Raw genomic sequence first — 13,887 nt, 5'->3', positions numbered from 1 at the left:
TTTTCAAAATCTATCAATTTTAATATCTAAAACAATAAATATCAGTATATAGAAGCTACATAACCAAAAGCTCATTGAGGTCCTCTTTTTATTTTTTTATATTTTATTTTATTTTATTTTATTTTATTTTATTTTATTTATTTATTTATTTATTTATTTATTTATTTATTTATTTATTTATTTATTTATTTATTTATTTTTTTGAGGTCCTCTTTTTAAATGTAGGTTTAATCATCATTTGGGTATAGTCAGGCCAACAGATCAGAAGATGACTGTCATTGAAGGGATGGTTTGTTCCCAAGAGTGGGAGGCATGCCTTGGCATATGAGGCCACAGGAGAAGCACCAGAGTCAGGAGACAGGAGGGAGGGGAAAGCATAGGTGAGAGCCTTTACTGTGTTCCTTTGGAACAGGTGAGTCAGGGTAAACAGATGTAGGGTTGGTTAGTTTGAATAAATTCAGTAACCTCTAGGGGTGGAGGGACCATCCTGTGTGGTCTAGTATCTGGCCCTGGGGGGATTAGGACAAGGGAATATTAGTCCAAATGTAAGAACCCTGTGAAAGCCTGATAAAGGTGGGGGCATGGTAGAGATTTTGGATTGCTTAGTTTGCATGTGAAAGGTGAGCTCACAGGGGAGTAGCTTGTTATCTCTAGAGATTACCTAGCCTGGGCATGCAAGGTCCTAGACGCCAGAGGGTCAAGAACACAGAAAACAAACTGGTGGTTGTACATGGGAGGCAGATGGAGGAGGGGAGAAACAGATAAAGGAGATTAGAACACTCATCTCGAGCACTGAGTAAGGTATACAAGTGTGGATCATTATATTGTACACCTGAAATGATGTTCTTGATTGTCTTTAAGAGTGTAAAGACTATAGAGATGTTCAAAGATAAAAAGTTTGAGTACAACGGGGATAGATAATGAGTAAGAATAACTCCTCCCCCCCCCCCCAGGCTCAATATCTCAACACAGCAAATGGGATTTTTCCCTTTTTAAAATTATTCTTTATATATTTTTTTAATTGGAGTTCAATTTGCCAACATAGAGAATAATACCCAGTGCTCATCCCATCAAGTGCCCCCCTCAGTGCTCATCACCCAGTTACCCTATCCCCCGGCCCACCTCCCCTTCCACTACCCCTTGTTTGTTTCCCAGAGATAGGAGTCTCTGATGGTTTGTCTTCCTCTAATTTTTCCCACTCAGTTCCCCTCCTTTCCCCTATAATTCCTTTCATTACTTCTTATATTCCTCATATGAGTAAAACCATATGATGACAGTCCTTCTCCGATTGACTTACTTCACTCAGCATAATACCCTCCAGTTCCAAACCCATCGAAGCAAATGGTGGGTATTCATCCTTTCTGATGGCTGAGTACTATCCCATTGTATATATAGGCCACATCTTCTTTATCCATTCATCTGTCGATGGACACCGAGTCTCCTTCCACAGTTTGGCTATTGTGGACATTGCTGCTATAAACATTGGGGTGCAGGTGTCTTGGTCTTTCACTGCATCTGTATAAAGATAAATCCCCAGCAGTGCAATTGTTGGGTCGTAGGGCAGATCTATTTTTAACTCTTTGAGGAACCTCCACAGTTTTCCAGAGTGGCTGTACCAGTTCACATTCCTACCAACAGTGCAAGAGGGTTCCCCTTTCTCTGCATCCTCTCCAACACTTGTGGTTTTCTATCTTGTTAATTTTCCCCATTCTCACTGGTGTGAGGTGGTATCATTGTGGTTTTGATTTGTATTTCCCTGATGGCAAGTGATACAGAGCATTTTATCATGTGCTTGTTGGCCATGTCTGTGTCTTCCTCTGTGAGATTTTTGTCCAAATCTTTTGCCCATTTCATGATTGGATTGTTTGTTTCTTTGGTGTTGAGTTTAATAAGTTCTTTATAGATCTTGGATACTAGCCCTTTATCTGATAGGTCATTTGCAAATATCTTCTCCCATTCTGTAGGTTGTCTTTTAATTTTGTTGACTGTTTCTTGGGCTGTGCAGAAGCTTTTTATCTTGATGAAGTACCAATAATTCATTTTTGCTTTTGTTTCCCTTGCCTTCATAGATATATCTTGCAAGAAGTTGCTGTGGCCAAGTTAAAAAGGGTGTTCCCTGTGTTCTCCTCTAGGATTTTGATGGATTCTTGTCTCACATTTAGATCTTTCATCCATTTTGAGTTTATCTTTGTGTCGGCTGTAAGAGAATGGTCTAGTTTCATGCTTCTGCACGTGGATGTCCAATTTTCCCAGCACCATTTATTGAAGAGACTGTCTTTTTTCCAGTGGATAGTCTTTCCTGCTTTGTCGAATATTAGTTGACCATGGAGTTGAAGGCTCATTTCTGGATTCTCTATTCTGTTCCATTGATCTATGTGTCTGCTTTTGTGCCAGTACCACACTGTCTTGATGATCAGAGCTTTGTAGTACAACTTGAAATCCCACATTGTGACGCCCCCGGCTCTGGTTTTCTTTTTCAGTATTCCCCTGGCTATTTGGGGTCTTTTCTGATTCCACACAAATCTTAAGATGATTTGTTCCAACTCTCTGAAGAAAGCCCATGGTATTTTGATAGGGATTGCATTGAATGTGTACATTGCCCTGGGTAGCATTGACATCTTCACAATATTAATTCTTCCAATCTATGAGCATGGAATATTTTTCCACCTCTTTGTGTCTTCCTCAATTTCTTTTGGGAGTGTTCTGTAGTTTTTAGGGTATACATCCTTTACCTCATTGGTTTGGTTTATTCCTAGGTATCTTATGGTATTGAGTGCAATTGTAAATGGGATTGACTCCTTAATTTCTCATTCTTCAGTCTTATTGTTAGTGTATAGAATTCCACTGACTTCTGGGCATTGGTTTTGTATCCTGCCGCACTGCCGAATTGCTGTATGAGTTCTAGCAATCTTGGGGTGGAGTCTTTTGGGTTTTCTATGTACAGTATCATGTCATCTAGGAAGAGGGAGAGTTTGAATTCTTCTTTGCCAATTGAATGCCTTTTATTTCTTTTTGTTGCCTGATTGTTGAGGCTAGGACTTCTAGCCTAGAAGTTGAATGTTGAATAGCAGTGGTGAGAGTGGACATCCCTGTTTTGTTCCTGATCTTAGGGGAAAGGCTCCCAGTGTTTCCCCATTGAGAATGATATTTGCTGTGGGCTTTTTGTAGATGGCTTTTAAGATGCTGAAGAATGTTCCCTCTCTCCCTACACTCTGAAGAGTTTGGATCAGGAATGGATGCTGTATTTTGTCAAATGTTTTCTCTGGGGCAGCCTGGGTGGCTCAGCAGTTTAGTGCCGCCTTTAGCCCAGGGTGTGACCCTGGAGACCCAGGATTGAGTCCTGAGTCAGGCTCCCTGCAGGGAGCCTGCTTCTCCCTCTGCCTGTGTCTCTGCCTCTTTCTCTCTGTCTCTCATGAATAAATAAATAAAATCTTTTTTTTTTTAAATGCTTTCTCTGCATCTATTGAGAGGATCATATGGTTCTTGTGTTTTCTCTTGTTGATATGATCTATCACATCTATTGCTTTACGAGTGTTGAACCAGCCTTGCATCCCAGGGATAAATCCCACTTGGTCATAGTGAATAATCTTCTTAATGTACTGTTGGATCCTATTGGCTAGTATCTTATTGAGAATTTTTGTGTTCATCAGGGATATTGGTCTATAATTCTCCTTTTTGGTGGGGTCTTTGCCTGGTTTTGGAATCAAAGTGATGCTGGCCTCATAAAACGAGTTTGGAAGTATTCCATCCCTTTCTATCCTGTGGAACAGCTTTAGTAGAATAGGTATTATTTCTTCTTTAAAGGTTTGATAGAATTCCCCTGGGAAGCCATCTGGCCCTGGACTTTTGTGTCTTGGGAGGTTTTTGATGACTGCTTCAATTTCCTCACTGGTTATGACCTATTCAGGTTTTCTATTTCTTCCTGTTCCCTTTTTAGTAATTTGTGGTTTTCCAGAAATGCATCTATTTCTTCTAAATTGCCTAATTTGTTGGCATATAGCTGCTCAAAATATGTTTTTAAAAATCGTTTGTATTTCCTTGGTATTGGTTGTGATCTCTCCTCTTTCATTGATGATTTTATTAATTTGAGTCTTTTTTCTTTTGTTTTTAATAAGGCTGGCTAGGGCTTTATCTATCTTATTAATTCTTTCAAAGAACCAACTCCTGGTTTTGTTGATCTGTTCTGCAGTTCTTCTCGTCTCTATTTCATTGAGTTCTGCTCGAATCTTTATTAACTCTCTTCTTCTGCTTGGTGTAGGTTTTACTTGCTTTTCTTTCTCCAATTCCTTTAGCTAGTGTATTTGAGTTTTTTCCAACTTTTGGAGAGATGCTTGTATTGCGATGTATTTCCCTCTTAGGACTGCTTTTGCTGTATCCCAAAGATTTTGAACGGTTGTATCTTTATTCTCATTAGTTTCCATAGATCTTTTTAATTCTTCTCTAATTTCCTGGTTGACACATTCATCTTTTTTTTAGTAGGATGCCCTTTAACCTCCATGTGTTTGAGTGTCTTCCCAATTTCTTCTTGTTTTTGAGTTCTAGTTTCAAAGTATTGTGGTCTGAAAATATACAGGGGACAATTCCAATCTTTTGGTATCTGTTGAGACCTGATTTGTGACCCAGTATGCAGTCTATTCTGGAAAAAGTTCCATGTGCACTTGAGAAGAATGTGTATTCAGTCGTGTTCAGATGGAAAGTTCTCCAAAAGAAAGAATCAGAAACAGTACTCTCTGCCGCACAGTTACAGAATATGAATTACAATTCAATGTCAGAAAGCCAATTCAGAAGCAAAATTACAAAGCTACTGGTGGCTCTGGATAAAAGCATAAAGGACTTTAAAGACATTGTTACTGAAGAATTGAGATCTAATCAGGCCGAAATTAAAAATCAATTAAATGAGATGCAATCCAAACTGGAGGTCCTAATAATGAGGGTTAATAAGGTAGAAGAGCGAGTGAGTGACATACAAGACAAGTTGATGGCAAGGAAGGAAGCTGAGGAAAAAAGAGAAAAACAATTAAAAGACCAAGAGGAGGGCAGCCCGGGGGGCTCAGGGGTTTAGTGCCACCTTCAGCCAAGAGTGTGATCCTGGAGACCAGGGATCAAGTTCCACCTCGGGGTCCCTTCATGGAGCCTGCTTCTCCCTCTGCCTGTGTCTCTGCCTCTCTCTCTTTCTCTCTCTCTGTGTGTATTCTCATGAATAAATAAATAAATCTTTTTAAAAAAATCAAATGAGGGAGATGGAAATTAAAAAAAAAAAAGACCAAGAGGAAAGGTTAAGGGAAATAAATGACAGCCTCAGAAGGAAGAATCTGCATTTAATTGGGGTTCCAGAAAACGCTGAGAAGGACAAAGGGCCAGAAAGTGTATTTGAACTAATCATAGCTGAGAACTTCCCTAACTTGAGGAGGGAAGCAGGCATTCAGATCCAGGAGATAGAGAGGTCCCCCCTAAAATCAATAAAAACCATTCAACACCCCAACATTTAATAGTGAAACTTGCAAATTCCAAAGATAAAGAGAAGATCCTTAAAACAGCAAGAGACAAGAGATCCCTAATTTATATGGGGAGAAGTATTAGATTAACAGCAGACCTCTCCACAGAGACCTAGCAGGCCAGAAAGGGCTGGCAGGATATATTCAGGGTCCTAAATGAGAAGAACATGCAGCCAAGAATACTCTATCAAGCAAGGCTCTCATCAGAATAGGAGAGATAAAGGCAGAAACGGAAGAATATGTGACCACTAAACCAGCTCTGCAAGAAATATTAAGGGGGATTTTTTTTCTTGAGCATGCAGTCTTCACACTTTTAAAAGACACCGTAGTAGGAACCTGAGTGGCTCAGTGGCTGAGCATCTGCCTTTGGCTTAGGTTATGATCCCAGGGTCCTAGAATCGAGGTCTGCATCCAGCTCCCTGCATGGAGCCTGCTTCTTCTTCTGCCTATGTCTCTGTTTCTCTCTCTCTCTGTATCTTTATGAATAAATAAATAAAATCTTAAAAATAAGTAAAAGGCACCACACAGGGATCCTTGGGTGGCGCAGCGGTTTGGCGCCTGCCTTTGGCCCAGGGCGCGATCCTGGAGACCCGGATTGAATCCCACGTTGGGCTCCCTGCATGGAGCCTGCTTCTCCCTCTGCCTGTGTCTCTGCCTCTCTCTCTCTGTGTGACTATCATGAATAAATAAATAAAATCTTAAAAAAAAAAAGGCACCACACAAAGAATAATTGAACACCAAAAAAAGGCTAAAATGTCAGAATAAAAGAAAATTGCTTAAATTTAATTACTTCAATTTACTGAGAAAATCCTTTTTATCCTTGTTTCTCATTCTCTCTTTTTTCTTCATGAATTAGTGAAATTTCATCACTTCTTGGAGTTGCAGGCCTGGATGTGGAAGTTCCTGATGTCGACATTAAAGATGGGGAAGACATGAAGGGAAGGAAAGACCCTACTTTGTCATTGGCTGAGAGAAAGAACTGGCAGAGAGAAGAGGTTGGAGGCATTGTGAAAGAGACCCTCAGTGGAAATCCTGGAGGAGTTGCAAGGACAAGGGAGGGAATGGTGTGAGACAGACATATCTGCCTCAGAAATTGGCTGGAAAGGAGGATGAGAAGGTGAAGTTGATGGTTAATTTAGTCGAGGGAAGGAGAGAAGCTGAGTGTGTCTGTTTTTGTTTGTTTGTTTGTTTGTTTTTTTAATTTGAGAGAGATTGGGGAGGGGACAGGGGAAGAAAGAATCCAACCAGACTCTCCACTGAGCATGGAGCCCAACACAGGTCTCGATCTCACGACCCTTGAGATCAGACCTGAGCAGAAATCAAGAGTCAGATGCTCAATTGACCGTGCCACCCAGGCACCTGGAGAGTCTTTCTTTCTTTTTTTTTTTAAAAGATTTTATTTATTTATTCATGAAAGACACAGAGAGAGAGGCAGAGACAGGCAGAGGGAGAAGCAGGCTGCCTGCAAGGAGCCTGAGGTGGGACTTGATCCTCGGTCTCCAGGATCACACCCTGGGCTGAAGGTGGCGCTAAACCACTGAGCCACCTGGGCTGCCCATAATGGAGTCTTTCTTGAATGACACTGGTTTTCTCTGTGAGTCACAGGCCAGCTCATTGCTAAACATGGGGAGGGTGTGGGGAGGAAAGGGATGCTTAGGGGCCACTGCAGGATTTGGGGAAGGAAGTGGACTGAGAACAAACAAGTGGCAGAACAGAACTGAGGCCCAGCTGAGTTTAGATGTTAACTAGTAATAGCGTGAAACCCATAGTACTTTTCTAACAGGGCTTCTTAGACCTGACATTTAGCAGACTAGGGATTGGGTGAGTGTAGGGAACTGACGTGTTTTGAAAGGCCATGTGGTATGATGGTTGAGGGCATGGGCTTTGAGGCTAGCTGACCTGGGTTAGAATCTTGACTCTGTTGTTTACTTTCCTGTTCTGTGAAACGGGCCGATAATACTCTTGTGGTGATGTTTTAATGTGGGTAATAATGGTTTTGCAGAGCTGAGTTAAGGACTTAAAGGACTTAATCTACTCTATGGATTTTCCTTCCAGGTCCCCAGCCCCAGATAGCTTTCATGGTTTTCTGCTTGGGTGAGTGTTGGGCTCTTGAAAAGCAACAAACCCAGCTCCTCTCCTGTCCTCACCCATTTTCTCTGAGGGCTGGTCCTGCTCAGGCTCCTCTTCATGGATGGTGGGTGAATAAGGTGCAGGTACACCCAGCTCTTTCCTATTGTCTTTTCAAGCTATGTTTTGGCATAATCTCTAAGTCCCACTTTCTTGGGGCTTTTGATTTTGCATCTCAGTTACCTATTTTAGAAGTAAACTACACTGCGCAGCCATTTGCACTCTAATAATCCTGGTCCACCCGTTCATCCACATGCCCTCTGGGTAGGTACCTCTGGATGCAGGGAAAGAGCACAGATATAAAAAGTGCTAAAGATAAAAGCATGAAAATATATTTCAAAAAAAATCTTGTTTCACCTGTTACCTCTCTTAATTCTATGAATAGATGTTCTCATCCCTTTAATATACCCAAGTCTGGTGCTCAGAGGGATTAATAATGTGCTCAGAGCTACACAGCTCTTTGTCAGTAGTAATTTAATTCTTTGTCTGTGCTCACTCCCCCAGGTGCTCTGCATTGCCTGGAAGAACCACAATGGTCCAGGTGGGGGACCCGGAGAAGTGGTGGGGGGCAGTTGTAGGAGTTGATGAGTGAGTAGCTTCTCACTGCAAACACAGAGGCAAGAAGAGAAAGGGGTTCTGTGGATAGAGAAAGGGAAACTGATAAACAGGAGAGGAGGAGGGGAATGAAGGAGCTGGAAGTCCCATTGACATTAATGAGCAGGGGGTGACTTCTGCCAGAGAGTGGAGTGTGAGGTTGACAAGTCTAATGGGCTTTACTTCCAGATGATGACAAGGTCTAGGGTGTAGCCATTGGACAAAGTTGCTGAAGAGAAGTTGGCCACCATCGGTGGGGCGGCCACTCTGAGCTGCGAGTTTTAGTCATTTTTCCAAGGGAATGTTGAAATGAAGGTATCTGACATTGAAGTCCTTCATAAATGTTTGAGAGTGATCTTGGAGTTGATGAAGAATCTGCAAGGGGTCAGAGGAGGAAAGACCCAGAGCTGATGCAAGGCAGGAGCCTCCCCAGAAAGAACTTTGGTTTTTAATTGTAGAGCGTGGCCATTCTCATACGGTCCTCCTAGCAGTCCCATGGGAGGCACACAGGGCAGGAAATAGACTTTCTCCCCGAAAACCAGCTGTTAAGCATCAGCACCGGGATTCAGATTGTATCCTGACCTGATCCATGCTAGCTGTAGTTTTCTGTGAGAACCTTGTTTCTCTACATACTAGTTATGGTAGGAGTTCAATCCCTTAGAAAGAAAACGTATAGACTCTACCTAGAAAACGAAGAACATTTCTCTATGTTTTTTTTTCATCCAATTCTTTGCTAAAAGTGTTCAGGCTGTAAATAAATGGCGGGGACCAACTGTTGGATGGTCAGGAACTGGTCCAACAGCGGTTCTTATAGTGCCACCTAGTGTCCGTGAATGGACTTCCCACAAAGCTTTGACTATAAATACACACATACATATTTTTAAGCATGCCCATCCCCTATGTGGGGCTTACCTCACCTCCCCGAAATTAAAAGTCATATGCATGCTCTACTGATTGAGCCAGCCATGTGTCCCGAGGCTATAAATATTCTGAAAAATAATTCATTTAAGGAAACTGCAAGTAATTAATTAATTTTGCAAGAAAATAGCTATTAAAACACCTAATATTTCTCTCTCCCTACCAGGTAGATTTCTTAACCTGGTTTCTTAATTACCCTGAGGACTAGACCAGTTCAGTGAACTACTTCATTCCACAACACAGAAATTATGACCTTGCAAAGTCCAACACAGGGCTCAATCTCACAACCCTCAGATCATGACCTGAGCCGAAACTGAGCCATCCAGGCGCCCCTGTTTGTTAGTTTTTAAGGGAGCCCAGCCCAAGCTAAGTAAGACAATACCTACTTCCCTCAAGGTGCTTCAAGCTTGGTTAGGGAAATCAGTAATTAGATAAAACACGATCCAAGTTGCTAGGATAGATGTATGACTAGCTCATACTAGTAAGTAATTGCTTTAAAGGGATCCTGACAATGGGTGGGACTAGCACTGACAGGGTACTGCAGATGTACTCTGAGACAAATACATTTCAGAAGGATGACCTCTTGCTTTGAGGTCCCTCATCACTGAGAAACGTGACTTTCTCACAGAACCCCATGGGCCTTCTCTGCATGGGAGATGGAGCCAGTGATGAATGTGGTCTTGGGTTCTGGTTCAAGACAAGAACTTCTGGTCCTCAGTTGCCACATATATTAAATGAAGGGGTTTTCACTAGTTGCCATCTAAGGCATCCATCTGAATATTTTTGCCCACCTACCCCTGTAAAAGAGTTTTGGAAAAAGTCTGAAACCATTTCCACATTTGAAAACTGACATTTAAAATTTCCCATTAGAAATTTAAAGGATATAATTTCCACTGTATTATAAATTATTACTGATAATCAGGTGTCCCTGATTACTGATATTTTATAATAAGATCATCACATAACTCAAGTTTGCAATGGAATCTAAGTAATATATTTATTAGAAATTCACTCTCATTTATTAAAAAATACTGTGATTTTACATCATTCCCTTTTCCTACTGGAATCTCATTTCCATTCTCCTTTCCCAGAACTTTAACGCAGCATATTTTTATGTTTGAAAGCCTTTTATTATTTAAAATTACCTTAAAAAAATAAATAAATAAAATTACTTGAGGGACACCTGGGTGGCTCAGAGGTTAAGTGTCTGCCTTCTGCACAGAGCGTAATCCTGGAGTCCTGGGATTGAGTCCCACATCGGGCTCCCTGCATGGAGCTTGCTTCTCCCTCTGCCTGTGTCTCTGCCTTTCTCCCTCTCTCTGTGTCTCTCATGAATGAATAAATAAAATCTTTTAAGATTTTTTAAATCTTAAAATTAAAAAAATTACTTGAAAGTTTTAACTATACTTATAATTATTAATAGTAAAAATTTGATTACAATACATTGTGAAGTTTGATAATTATTACACATCCTTAGTAAGATTCTATTGATATATCCCTTTCAAAATCTATCAGTGAATGTTATTTATTGTTAGGAAGAGACAGGATTTAATCTCAGTTCTATTCCTAGTTTCAGGTTTTACAGATATAAGCACTGAGAAACACTGTTTTCATAGATAGATGAAAATGGATTTCTGTCATAACAAAATCATTAAATTCTTTCAGCTTCTCAATTGCATGCCAAAAGTATCAGCAATCTCTCATTAAGTATTTTATTTATTTAAATTCAATTAATTAACATATTGTGTATTATTCGTTTCAGAAGTAGAGCTTAGTGATTCATCAATTGCATATAATACCCAGTGTTCATTACATCAAGTGCCCTCTTTAATGTCCATCACCCAATTCCCCAATCCCCCCAACCACCTCCCCTCAAGCAACCCTCAATTTAAGTCTCTTATGGTTTGTCTCTGTCTCTGATTTCATTTTATTTTATTTTTCCCTCCCTTCCCCTATAATCCTATTTTGTTTCTTTTTGTTTTTTTCAAGATTTTATTTATTTATTCATGAGAGACACGCAGAGAGAGGCAGAGACATAGGTAAAGGGAGAAGCAGGCTCCCTATGGAGAGCCTGATGTGGGACTCCATCCCAGGACCCTGGGATCACAACCTGAGCCAAAGGCAGATGCTAAACCACTGAGCAAAATCATATGACAATTGTTTTTCTCTGATTTACTTATTTTGCTTAGCATAGTACTCTCTAGTTCCATTTACATTGTTGTAAGTGGAAAGATTTCATTCATTTTATGGCTGAGTAATATTCCGTTGTATACATATACCACGTATTCTGTAACCATTCATCACTGTCCATCAGGACATCTGGACTCTTTCCATATTTTGGCTATTGTGGTCATTGCTGCTATAAATGATGGGGTGCAGACCCTCCTTCTGATCACTATGTTTGTATTCTTTGGGTAAATACCTTAGTATTGCATTTGCTGAGTCATAAGGTAGCTCTATTTTTAATTTTTTGAGGACCCTCCATACTGTTTTCCAGAGTGGCTACACCAGCTTGCATTCCCACCAACAGTGCAAAAGGGAACCCCTTTGGGTTCTCCACATCCTTGCCAACATCTCTCATTTCCTAACTTGTTCATTTTAGCCATTCTGACTGGTGTGAGATGGTATCCATTGTGGTTTTGATTTTTATTTCCCTGATGCTGAGTAATGTTGAGCATTTTTCATGTGTCTGTTGGCCATTTGTCTGTCTTCTTTAGAGAAACACCCAGCCAGACATAGACTTGTCATGTCTTCTGCCCATTTCTTGACTTGATTGGATTGTTTTTTGGGTGTTGAGTTTGATAAGTTCTTTATAGATTTTTGGATACTAGCCCTTTATCTGATGAGACATTTGGAAGTATCTTCTCCCATTCTGTAGGTTGCCTTTGGCTTTGTTGACCATTTCCTTTGCTGTGCAAAAGGTTTTTAATCTTGATGAAGTCCCAATAGTTCATTTTTGCTTTTGTTTTCCTTGCCTTTGGAGACATGTCTAGCAAGAAGTTACTATGGCTGAGGTCAAAGAGGTTGCTGCCTGTGTTGTTCTCTAGGATTTTCATGGATTTTTGTCTCACATTTAGGTCTTTCATCCATTTGGAGTTTATTTTTGTGTATAAGAAAATGGTCCAGTTTCATTTTTCTGCATGTGGCTGTCCAATTTTCCCAACACCATTTGTTCTCCTAATTCTGGGAAACCAACAAGGGGTGGTTGAAAGGGAGGTGGGCGGAGGGGGGTGGGGGTGACTGGGTGACGGGCACTGAGAGGGGCACTTGATGGGATGAGCACTGGGTGTTATTCTATATGTTGGCAAATTGAACACCAATAAAAAAATAAAAATAAATAAATAAATAAAAAAGAAGACTGTCTTTTTATCCATTGGATATTTTTTTCCTGCTTTGTCAAAGATTAGTTGACTAGAGAGTTCAGTGTCCATTTCTGGGTTCTCTATTCGGTTCCACTGATCTATGTGTCTGTTTTTGTGCCGGTACCACACTGTCTTGATGATCACAGTTTTGTAGTATAGCTTGAAGTCTGGGATTGTGATGCCCCCAGTTTTGGTTTTCTCTTCAACATTCCTCTGGCTATTTGGGGTCTTTTCTGGTTCCATACAAATTTTAGGATTATTTGTTCCAGCACTTTGAAAATGTTGATGGTATTTTGATAGAGATTGGATTGAATGTGTAGATTGCTCTGGGTAGCATAGACATTTTTTTGTTGTTGTTAAATATTCCATGAGCATGGAATATCTTATTATTAAAGATTTGTTTTATTTTAAAAAATATTTTACTTTTTAGATTCTTCAAATCTATTCATAGCATGGAATATCTTATTTTTAAAGATTTATTTTAAAAAATATTTTACTTTTTAGATTCTTCAAATCTATTCAAAACAAGGAGTTACAATCAGAGAAGGACAAACATTATATGGTCTCATTCATTTGGGGAATGTAAAAAATAGTGAAAGGGAATAAAGGGGAAAGGAGAGAAAATGAGTGGGAAATATCAGTGAGGGAAACAGAATATGAGAGACACCTAACTCTGGGAAACGAATGAGGGATGGTGGAAGGGGAGGTGGATGGGGGGATGGGGTGACTGGGCACTGAGGGGGGCACCTGACAGGATGACCACTGGGTGTTATATGTTGCCAAATCGAACTCCAATAAAGCAAACAAACAAAAAACAACAACAAAAAAGACTTAGAAACCATCTGGATTACTGAAGAGTCTATTATTCAGTCATGAGAGCCCGTCCCCTTAAAACAGGTACTAATCTCATTCAGGAAAGCTCCAGGCTCCTGACTTCATTTAATTAATCTTAATTACCTCCCAAAGAACTGCCTCCTAATACCATATGGTATTTCAACCATATGGATGGGGGGCACAAATGTTTAAGCTGTGACACAAATATAGTCACTTTGGCAGTTAGGGCTTCAACATATGAATTTGTGTGTGGGGGGGTATATTTCAGTCCATAGCAGATGTTGAGGTATGTAAGAGTATGATATTCTATTTCAGAAGCTCTGTAAATAAATTAAGATTATTATCTATCTGGATGATTTATTTAGTATGAAATTCTATTTATCTGGAGGCCAATGACGAGTTTAACATTTTCAGAATCCCAAGTCTTTGAATAACATCATTCTGTCATCTCCTTATGTATGATAGATCAATGGAACAGAATAGAGAACCCAGAAGTGGACCCTCAACTTTATGGTGAACTAATATTCGACAAAGGAGGAAAGACTATCCACTGGAAA

This window comes from Canis lupus, chromosome 34, assembly GCF_011100685.1.
Source record: "Canis lupus familiaris isolate Mischka breed German Shepherd chromosome 34, alternate assembly UU_Cfam_GSD_1.0, whole genome shotgun sequence".
Classification (NCBI taxonomy): Eukaryota; Metazoa; Chordata; class Mammalia; order Carnivora; family Canidae; genus Canis; species Canis lupus.
This window is presented reverse-complemented; position numbering follows the sequence as displayed.